The sequence below is a fragment of the Trichosurus vulpecula genome, chromosome 3, assembly GCF_011100635.1.
Source record: "Trichosurus vulpecula isolate mTriVul1 chromosome 3, mTriVul1.pri, whole genome shotgun sequence".
Taxonomy (NCBI): domain Eukaryota; kingdom Metazoa; phylum Chordata; class Mammalia; order Diprotodontia; family Phalangeridae; genus Trichosurus; species Trichosurus vulpecula.
This window is the reverse complement of record NC_050575.1, coordinates 374,048,320-374,058,703: the sequence shown is the minus strand read 5'-3', so window position 1 is coordinate 374,058,703 and position 10,384 is coordinate 374,048,320. Positions and strand designations below refer to the sequence as shown.

The 10,384-nt window shown below is 40.3% G+C and overlaps 1 pseudogene; it reads right to left on the bottom strand.

Annotated features, from left to right (window-relative positions):
• Positions 1–448: 448 nt before the first annotated feature.
• LOC118845054 lies at positions 449–766 on the bottom strand (annotated as a pseudogene).
• Positions 767–10,384: the final 9,618 nt, after the last annotated feature.

Genomic DNA, 10,384 nt, shown 5'->3' with positions numbered 1-10,384 from the left:
TGGTTTCTCTCTTTTTTTTTTTCTAGACCACATGATCCACTTTATTGTGCATCAGCCCTCAACTCGACCACCATCATTGCCACATCAGGTTTCAACAAAGAGAAGAGGTACCATACTGGCCCCCCAACGATGGCTTTAAATCTCTACGACAGGAAGAAGCTATGAAGATACAAATAAGGTGCTACTAAAAAAGTTGGGGGTGGCTCAGTCGTAGCTCCTCCCTATTGTGACAGAGACTCGATTTCCTTTTTTGGGCGGGGAGAGGGGAGGGAGGGAGAAGGAATAGGTGTTTCTATCAAACTGGCTGGATACACAATTCCCAAAGTAGGGTGGAACTCCATAACCAAACAACATCCCAGAGAGGGGAATTACAGAAGGTGGAGGCGTCCATCCTCATTTTGAAGAAGTTCCATCCAGGGTGGAGGGAGTTTGAACACCCACTTGGAGTTCAGGGGCTGTTGCCCCCAGCAGCTTTCACTTTAGCAGCTTTGGCCTGGTCTTCCAAATCATCTAGGAACCGCTCCTGGGACGCTGACTAGAATGTATAGCCATAAATGGCCAACACCAAGGCCCCGATGCTCAGGCCGGTCAGGATGTTCCGGCCCCGCCACTGTGGAAGCGTTTTCTGCCACTGGGAAAGCTCCACCGGCCTCATAAAGTGCACCTGGGCCGGGCTCAGTTTCTCTCGCGCCGGATCAATTCGCTGTGCCACCGGAGCCTTCCCGGCCTCTGATCCCGACGCTCCACCAGCACTAGCATCAGTCATCTCACTCCTCGACCTGTTCAAGACCGGGTCAGAGTTGGTTTCTCTCTTATGATTGAACTGATTCAGTCTTGCTGAGAAGAATCCTGTCCAATGTCATTCTTTTTAGAGGTAAGGAACTTAGTGCCCAGAGAGGGGGAAAAGACCCAAGATTACAGAGTGATTTACAATAGAAGGGCCACTCAAATATGGGTCTCCTGAATTCTATTCAATGCTCTTTCTGATATTCCATGCTGCCATGTACTTGGAATATGATACTTATAACTTTATGACGAACTAGTCCATTTATAAAGAGCAAGAGAACTCAGGATGAATTTCCAGCCTATGCAAATGTAGAGCAAAGAAGGATAGAAACATTGAAGGGCATGATTTTTAATAACTACTCCAAAAGTGCACATACAGGATTTGTGCATGTGGAAAATGACTGCTTTGCCAATGCAATCCCATCTCTTTAAGCAAGCAAACTCATCTTCTCTTGTGCAGTAACATCCTTTATAAATTGGCTCTTTGGGTTGATGGGCTTGCCGTTTAGAACAGAGGTTGACGAGATAATAATTTCTGAGGTAGCAGTACATGCCATAACAAACAATATTGCAATTCATCACCTCCAGCGTGTGGGGTAATAAGAATCCAAGCATAGATTCCATTGGGTACTCGGGTAGGCTCATTAAGCAGTCAGGGATCTTTGGCAAAAATATTCAGCACATGCAGGGAGAGCATGTTAGAAGTTAGAAATATCAAGCACATCAGAATGATGTAACCAAGAGGCAATGTTGTGTTGGCGGGAGTGGTGGACAAGGAGTCCAGAGACTGGGTTTCTAAGCATATCTCCTACAGCTGGGTGACCTTGGATTAGTGACTTTACCACTCTGAGCCTCGGTTTTCTAATATGTAAAATGAGAATGCTAATCTCATTTGTATTTTACCTAATAGTTATGATCCACACTTGAGGTCATACGTATTATTCACTCTTCTGAGCCCTAGGCTGACCAGGTTATTTGTATAGCAATACTTCAAACTTGAGGATATAGGTTGTTACTACAAAGGTTTGTTCCAGGCAGAAAAAGTGCCATAGGGAGAAACATTTAAAAGATTCTTAAAGTATTTGTTCTCTTTGAAGGAAGGAGAAAGTGGTGATTGGGGCAGAGGGGAGGAGGGTGAAGGGAGCCAGAGAGAAATTTGGTGGGTGAGAGCTTGGTGAGAACAGCTGGGCTGCTGCTGTAGTTATGGGTCCTTCTACTTGTGTCCCCCGTCTCAAGCTGGGGGCATCAGAGCTCTAAAGGTATGGAGGGAAGCTGGTCCTCTCAGTGCTGACAGCTAAAGCAAGCATGGTGCCAGAAACAACACTTACTATTTAGAAGCTTGTCACAAGTCATGAAACAAGGATCGATGGTTAGGAAAGGACTAGTGGGCTTTACCCACACCTCAGAAGGTCATATTTTAGTGTCCTGAACTCTAGGAATCCTGCATTGGGAGTTGGGATACATGGCTCCTTTTCTCCATTCTAATACAAACTCTGGGACTCAATTACAATTTTTTGGTAGGATTAGGGGATTGGACAAGATGCATGGGTACTGTAATGTATACCTCCATAAGATGTCGGTCCCATTTTACTCCAACAATCAATCAATCGACCACACCATAAACATTCATTACTACTCCATATTGGATTCTGTGCTCAGTGCTAGGGTTAAAAGGCAAATATGAAACAATTCCTGCCTTCAAGGAGGTACTAGTAAGAGGGATGACATGTAGACATAAAAGCATATAAAAATATAAGGTCATATTTATGTTTTTCCTGTCATTTGCAGGGTGGTGGGGCACTAGCAGTTGGTGAGAATAGGAGAGACCTTACTTAAGAATATGGCATTTAAGAAGGTGAATAACTGTTCTAAGATAAAAAAAATGGGAAGTGAGTGTATTCTAGACATCGAACACACCCAGTGCAGGGGCAATGAATCAGAAATTGAAGTGTCACGTGTAAAATATATATGTATGTATGTATGTATATATCAGGAATGTGAGTTTGAATGTACTAAATGGTTGTGAGAGTAATATATACATGTATATATATATATGTTTATATATAATATATATATGTTAGGATGGTCATTTTGTTCTTGTTTTGAAGGGATTACAAAGCAAAAGAAGAGTCTATATTTCATTGAAAGGCAGTAGGGAGGAGACAGAATATAATGAGCAAGGGAAGTAACATGGATTATACATCAGGAATGTCACTTTGGCATCTGAGTGGGTAGAATCAAGGGATAAATGGATAGATGGATGGATGGATGAAAAAAAAACTTTTATTGTGACTGCTATATGTTAAAAATATTCTAAGAGCTAAGGATACAGAAAAAAAAAGATAAGATGGTTCATCCTTTCAAAGAGCTTAGGTTCCGATGGGGAGAAAAAATGTAGAGGGGAATGAAGACCAAGGAAGAATATTTTGATTTGAAAAGTTACTGGGATAATTAGTGGAGTCATAGGGGAGAAGAATTTTTTTCACAAGTGAATTCTTTTCTTTCATTTTATATTTTTAGTTTTTAGCATTGATTTTCACAAGAGTTTGAATTACAAATTTTCTCCCCATTTCTACCCTCCCACCCACTCCAAAATGGCATATATTCTGATTGCCCCCATTCCCCAGTCAGCCCTCCCTTCTGTCACTCCCCTCCCCCCATCCCCTTTTCCCTTGCTTTCTTGTAGGGCAAGATAGATTTCTATGCCCCATTGCCTGTATATCTTATATCCTAGTTGAATGCAAAAACTTTTTTTTGAACATCTGCTTTTAAAACTTTGAGTTCCAAATTCTGTCCCCTTTTCCCTCCCCACCCACCCTCCCTAAGAAGGCAAGCAATTCAACATAGACCACATGTGTATCATTATGTAAAACCCTACCACAATATTCATGTTGTGAATGACTATGTTTTGCTCCTTCCTATCCTATCCCCCTTTGTTCAGTTTTCTCCCTTGACCCTGTCCCTTTTCGAAAGTGTTTGCTTTTGATTACCTCCTCCCCCATCTGCCCTCCCTTCTATTAACCCCCCTTTTTATCTCCTTCATCCTTCTTTCCTGTGTGGTAAGATACCTAATTGAGTGTGTATCTTATTCCCTCCTCAGGTCAAATCCAATGAGACCAACATTCACTCATTCCCCCTCACCTGCCCCTCTTTCCTTCCTACAGAACTGCTTTTTCTTGCCACTTTTATGTGAGACAATTTACCTCATTCTAGCTCTCTGTTTCTCCCTCTCTCAATATATTCCTCTTTTATCCCTTAATTTGATTTTTTTAGCTATCATCCCTTCATATTCAACTCACCCTGTGCCTTCTGTCCATATATATATATATATATATATATATATATATATATATATATATATATATATATATATACCCTTCAGCTGCCCCAATACTGAGATCTCATGAATCATACACATCATCTTTCCATGTAGTAATGTAAACAAAACAATTCAACTTTAGTAAGGCACTTATGATTTTCTCCTGCTTGTTTACCTTTTCATGCTTCTCTTGATTCTTGGGTTTGAAAGTCAAAATTTCTATTCAGCTCTGGTCTTTCCACTGAGAAAGCTAGAAAGTCCTCTATTCTATTGAAAATCTGTATTTTGCCTTGGAGCATGATAGTCAGTTTTGCGCCATTGACCTCTGGAATATCATATTCCAAGCCCTTCTATCCCTTAATGTAGAAGCTGCTAAATCTTGTATTATCCTGATTGTGTTTCCACAACTCAAATTGTTTCTTTCTGGCTGCTTGCAGTATTTTCTCCTTGATCTGGGAGCTCTGGAATTTGGTAACAATGTTCCTAGGAGTTTTCTTTTTGGGATCTTTTTCAGGAGGCGATCAGTGGATTCTTTCAATTTCTATTTTACCCTCTGGCTCTAGAATATCAGGGCAGTTCTCCTTGATAATTTCTTGAAAGATGATATCTAGGCTCTTTTTTTGATCATGGCTTTCAGGTAGTCCAACAATTTTTAAGTTATCTCTCCTGTATCTATTTTCCAGGTCAGCGGTTTTTCAATGAGATATTTCACATTGTCTTCCATTTTTTCATTCCTTTGGTTGTTTTATAATGTCTTGATTTCTCATAAAGTCACTAACTTCCACTTGCTCCAATTTAATTTTTAAGGTAGTATTTTCTTCTGTATTTTCTTTTGGACCTCTTTTTCCATTTGGCTAATTCTGCCTTTCAAGGCATTCTTCTCCTCATAGGCTTTTTGGAGCTCTTTTGACATTTGAGTTAATCTATTTTTAAGGTGTTTTTTTCTTCAGTATTTTTTGGGTCTCCTTTAGCAAGTCGTTGACTTTTTTATGGTTTTCCCACATCACTCTCATTTCTCTTCCCAATTTTCCCTCTACTTGTCTAACTTGCTTTTCCAAATCCTTTTTGAGTTCTTCCATGGCCTGAGACCAGTTCATGTTTTTCTTGGAAGTTTTTGATGTAGGCTCTTTGACTTTGTTGACTTCTTCTGGCTGTATGTTTTGGTCTTCTTTGTCACTAAAGAAAGACTGCAAAGTCTAAGTCTGAATCTGAGTCCGTTTTCACTGCCTGGCCATGTTCCCAGCCAACTACTTGACCCTTGAGATTTTTGTTGGGGTATGACTGCTTGTAGAGTAGAGAGTACTTTGTCCCAAGCTTGAGGAGTTGTGCTGTTGTTTTCAGAGTTTTTTCTACACAGCAAGTTCTGCCACACCAGAGCTTCTCCTCCTCGAAGAGCCACCAACCCTGACCCGACTCAGATCTGAGCAGGCTCCGCACTCATGCTGGGATTTGCCACTTAATTCCTCCCACCAAGTGGGCCTGGGGCTAGAAGCAACTGCAGCTGTAGTTCTGTAGCTGCACCACCTCTGCTTCCCTGGGGTGGTGGCCAAACAGCGAACTCCTTTCACTCTTTCCCAACAGTTTTTTTCCCACTAACCTTCTCTGTTGTGTTTGGTGTTTGTGGGTTGAGAAGTCTGGTAACTGCCACAGCTCACTGATTCAGGGTGCTAGGGCCTGTTCTGCCTGGCTCCCAGTCTGGTTGGTTCAGGCGCAGCCCACGCTGGGCTCTGCTCTGTCCTGCTCCCAGTGTTGTGTGATAGACCTTACCAAGCAACCATCTAGGCTGTCCTGGGCTGGAGCCCTGCTTCCCTCTGCTATTTAGTGGGTTCTGCAGTTCTAGAATTTGTTCAGAGCCATTTTTATAGGTGTTTGGAGGATCCTGGGGGAGAACTTTAGGCCAGTCCCTGCTTTCCAGCTGCCATCTTGGCTCTATCCCCCTCCATGGGGGAGAAGATTGAAGTGTTTTTATGGTTTTGATTTGGCATGTATTTATTGGCAGTATTTATTTGATTATCATTCCAGAACTGGAAAACCAGGAAGAGGAGATGTGTGGCAGGTGGGGGAATGATAACAAGGTGCCTTATGAGAAGATGGCTAGAGAGCAAACTCAAACATGGCTGGATTTGGCCTAGATATGGTGAGCCGCTTGGGATCTTTATTAATCAGGACATTGGGGGCTGCAGGGTAAGAGTTCTGAGATGAACATATTAAGTTCTCTTGGGCATGGTCTTTGGTTTCCAGTGTAAGGCAGCTGGTGAGAAGAGAACCAGATAATTGATTGGATGTATTGGAGAATGGATATCCTGGAGGCATGAAGGCCAAACAGGAGGTTACTGCAATCATTCAGGTCCTGTTGAGGAAAGATAAGGGCCTGTACTAGAGAAGAGGCCTTGCGAATTGAGAGAGGGAATGAATTTAAGAGGTGGTGAGGGTTTTCTCCCTCCTCTTTCTCCCCCCAAACACTCAATGCATAATAATCTCCAGTATCACCCATATGTATTATTATGATAACCTCATCAAGGGTCTTCCCATCTCAACATTCTCTGCTGTCCAGGCCTGGGCTTGAAAAATAGGAGGTTTCTACTTAATCCCTGTCCTGCCCCCTCTATCCTTGCCCTCAGCTGGGCTTCCCATTGCCTGGTGATTAAAGTACAAATCCCTTTTCCTGGCATTTAAGGTCCTCATAATCTGATACCATTCTATATTTCATAAATATCTCATATTACTTCTTTCTATGCCTAATGCACTCAAAGCAGACAGGAATATAAACCTATACTCATATAACTGATGCTGTTTTTGATGCTTGTCATATACTCTCAAACCATCTTCAATGGATTAATTCTTATCCATCCTTTCAAATAAGAGCCTTCTTTTCAACTAAGCCATCCCCTAAACATCTGATTGATACCAACATCCTTCACTAGACATCACATAGAACTTATTTACGTACATTTTGATTGTACTTACCATAGAATATTGGGTATTCTTCCTATTTAAATTTCTCTAGAAGACTGTAAGCCTCGAGGGGTCAAGAAAACTGTGTTCCTCCCCCCCCCCCACCTCCCGCCTTGCGCCACTGCTGAATACCAGGGCTTTGCACACCAAAATGCCTTAAAAACATTTTCCTCAAAGAATGAAGGAATAAATGCATGGCATTTTAATTTGATTTTTAATTTGGAAATCACTTAGCCTATCCCTTCCTCAGTTTATTCAACTATGAAAGGGGAATAATAATCACTACTCCCCTAAGATGGATATCAGGCTCTTTTAGCGCTCCCGAAAGCTTTTTACTCATTCATGAATCAATCTTTTAAAAAGAGCCCCTGGTCTGCCAATATTTTATGCAGTCCCAGGAACATTTTTTAAAGGCATCACTTGTTACAACCCATTCTGGTCCCTATGAATTTCTGCCTAGGCTAACGATTATACAATGCAGATGTTTTATTTTTTTCCCCTGGATCAGGCCTTTAGAGTGCACGAATACACATAAACAAGATTAATAGAAGACAGCAAAATAGCTTTGAAGCATCTATTATTCTCTTTTTGAGAATTATTCATGAACTTTTTTTAAAGTGCTTAAATACCTAAATCTCCTCAAACCATAAAAGTGACTTCAGGGTCTTCATCACTGACTGGGAAGCTATTGTGGGCCTCACATTCTTAATATTAATTGGACTGCTCCAAAATTTTGCACTGGACTCTAATTCATAACCATGTCCTATTGTAAATGTCAGAAATCTTAATGGCATGGAAGTCATAGATCCTGGAGTGATCTTAGAGGCCTTTCATGCCAATTCCACTCACTTCAGGGTAAGGAAACTGAGGTTCAAAGTGGTAGAAAAGAGGCTAATCTAACGTCACAAAGATAGAGCCAGGACTTGAAACAGAGCTTTAGAGTCAAAGTCCTGTATTATTATTATTATTGTTGTTGTTGTTGTTGTTATCAAATTGGAACGCAGCTACATCATACTTAATATAACTTCAAATGTATTCATGGAAAGTCTATTCTCCCTTTTAGTTCCATCTTACAGATATTAAGGAATACAGTATACTAGCATTATATCAAGAACTGTAGCCTATAGCATCTGACTTATTCAAAGGATTAGGGCTAGCTACAGTTTTACTACATTCTTCAGGTACTAAAGTCATGTGGGAACACATGGCAGGGGCTTTGAAGAGACAGATTTGTTCACTTAGGCTTTTGGCAGCTTGGATTGCTCACAGGAAGAGACTCAATATCCAGTAAAGTACCTGGACAAGGAAAAGCTATGGTAGCATTGTTTGGGTTCTTGAGTAGCACTTCCCGATAGAGGCTTGCTTCTATCATGGTTTCTGTTATGTTGGCTGATGAGAAGGTGACAAATGGAATGATGCATTGTGTCTCTGGTTTTTCTCCCCTAGGATTTAAGCTTCTCAATACAGGTAAATCTGGGTGAAAAAGTCATACTGGAGACAGCCAACGATGAATTTCTGTGATACATCTCTCCATCAACTTCTAGGTATGTTCGAAAGCTCTGCGTTCCCTTTCAAATAACAGAGCTACAGAATCTTAGAGTTGAGAGAAACCTGTTTAGGATTGCTCTTGTCTGAGCAGTAATCTCCTTTTTTATTTATTTTAAATCAGTTATTATTTATTTATTTAAAACATTTTTTTTTAAATGTGAGTCACAGATTCTCAGTCTTCCTCTAGCCCTTCCCCCAACCATTGAGAAAGCAAGCAGTATGATACCAAGAATACATGAAAAATTATGCAAAATATATTTCCATATTAGCCAAGTTGAAAAAAAAAACAAGAAAAATGGAGTGAAAGGTATTTTAATTTGGATGCAGAGTTGATCAGTTCTCTCTCGGGAGGTGTGTGTCATTTTCATCATGAGTCCTTTGGAATTTTCTTGGATCACTGTATTAATCAGAGTAGCTAAATCTCTCATAGTTGGTTACCATTACATAACTGATACTATAGTACACAATGACACCCTGGGTCTGCTGGTTCTGTCCAATTCACTCTGCATCATTTGGGTCTCCCCAAGAGTTTCTGAAACCATTCCCTCATTATTTCTTATAGAACAGTAGTATTCTATCACAGTCATCCAGGACCATCTCCAGTTATCCTGATATATGTCTTGCCTCTGGACCCAGGGGGCTCCAGAGGAGAAAGTGAGGCTGGTGTCTTTGCACAGTCCTCCATCATTTAAATCCAAACTCACTTGCAAGTCATGTCATCACTTTCCTGATGTCCTGGTCCTCTTTGAGAATGAAGGACAAACAACAACAGAAACAACTACCCATCACCGCCACCACCACCACCACTTATTCAGCCATTCCCCAATTGATGAGTAATCCCTCAATTTCTAATTCTTTGAACTGCTATAAATATTTTTGTTCTTTTAAGTCTGTCCACTTTTTACTTTATCTCTTTGGGATACAAACCTAGTAGACTTATTGTAGGTCAAAGGCTATGCAAAGTTTCATTGCCCTTTGGGTATAGTTCCAGGTTCTTCTCCAGAATGGTTGGACCAAGCCACAACTTCACCCACAATGCATTAATGTCCCTGCTTTTCCACATCCTCTCCAGCATTTGTCATTTTCCTTTTCTGTCATGTTAGGCAACTTGATAAGTGTGTAGTGGTACCTCAGAGTTATTTTAATTTGCATTTCTTTAATCAATAGTGACTTAGAACATTTTTTGTATGACAATAGATAACTGACCTCTTCTACTAAAAACTGCCTATTCATATCTTTTAACCATTTATCTATTGGAGAATGGCTCTTATAAATTTTACTCATTTCCCTACATGTTTGAGAAATGAGGCCTTTATCAGAGAAACTTTCTATCAAAATTCTTTCCCAGCTTCCTATTTTCCTTCTAATTTTGACTGCATTGGTGTTGTTTGTGCAAAAAAAAAAGAACATGTAATACTTCCTATGACTGTCTCTATTATTTGGTCATAAATATTTCCCTTATCTATGCATCTGACAGGTAAAGTTTTCCATTCTCCCTTATTTGCTTTTAATATTACCCTATATGTCTAAATCATGTACCCATTCTGAGCTTTTCTGTGTAAACAGTGTGAGATGATAGTCTATATCTAGTTTCTGCCAATCTGCTATCCAGATTCTCCCACAGATTTTTGTCGCATGTTGAGTTCATGTGTCCAAAACTTGGATCTTTGGGTTTTCCAAAGATGAGATTATCATGATCCTTTACTCCTGTATATTGTATACTAATCTATTCAACTCATTCACTTATCTATTTCATAGTGAGTACCAAGTTGTTTT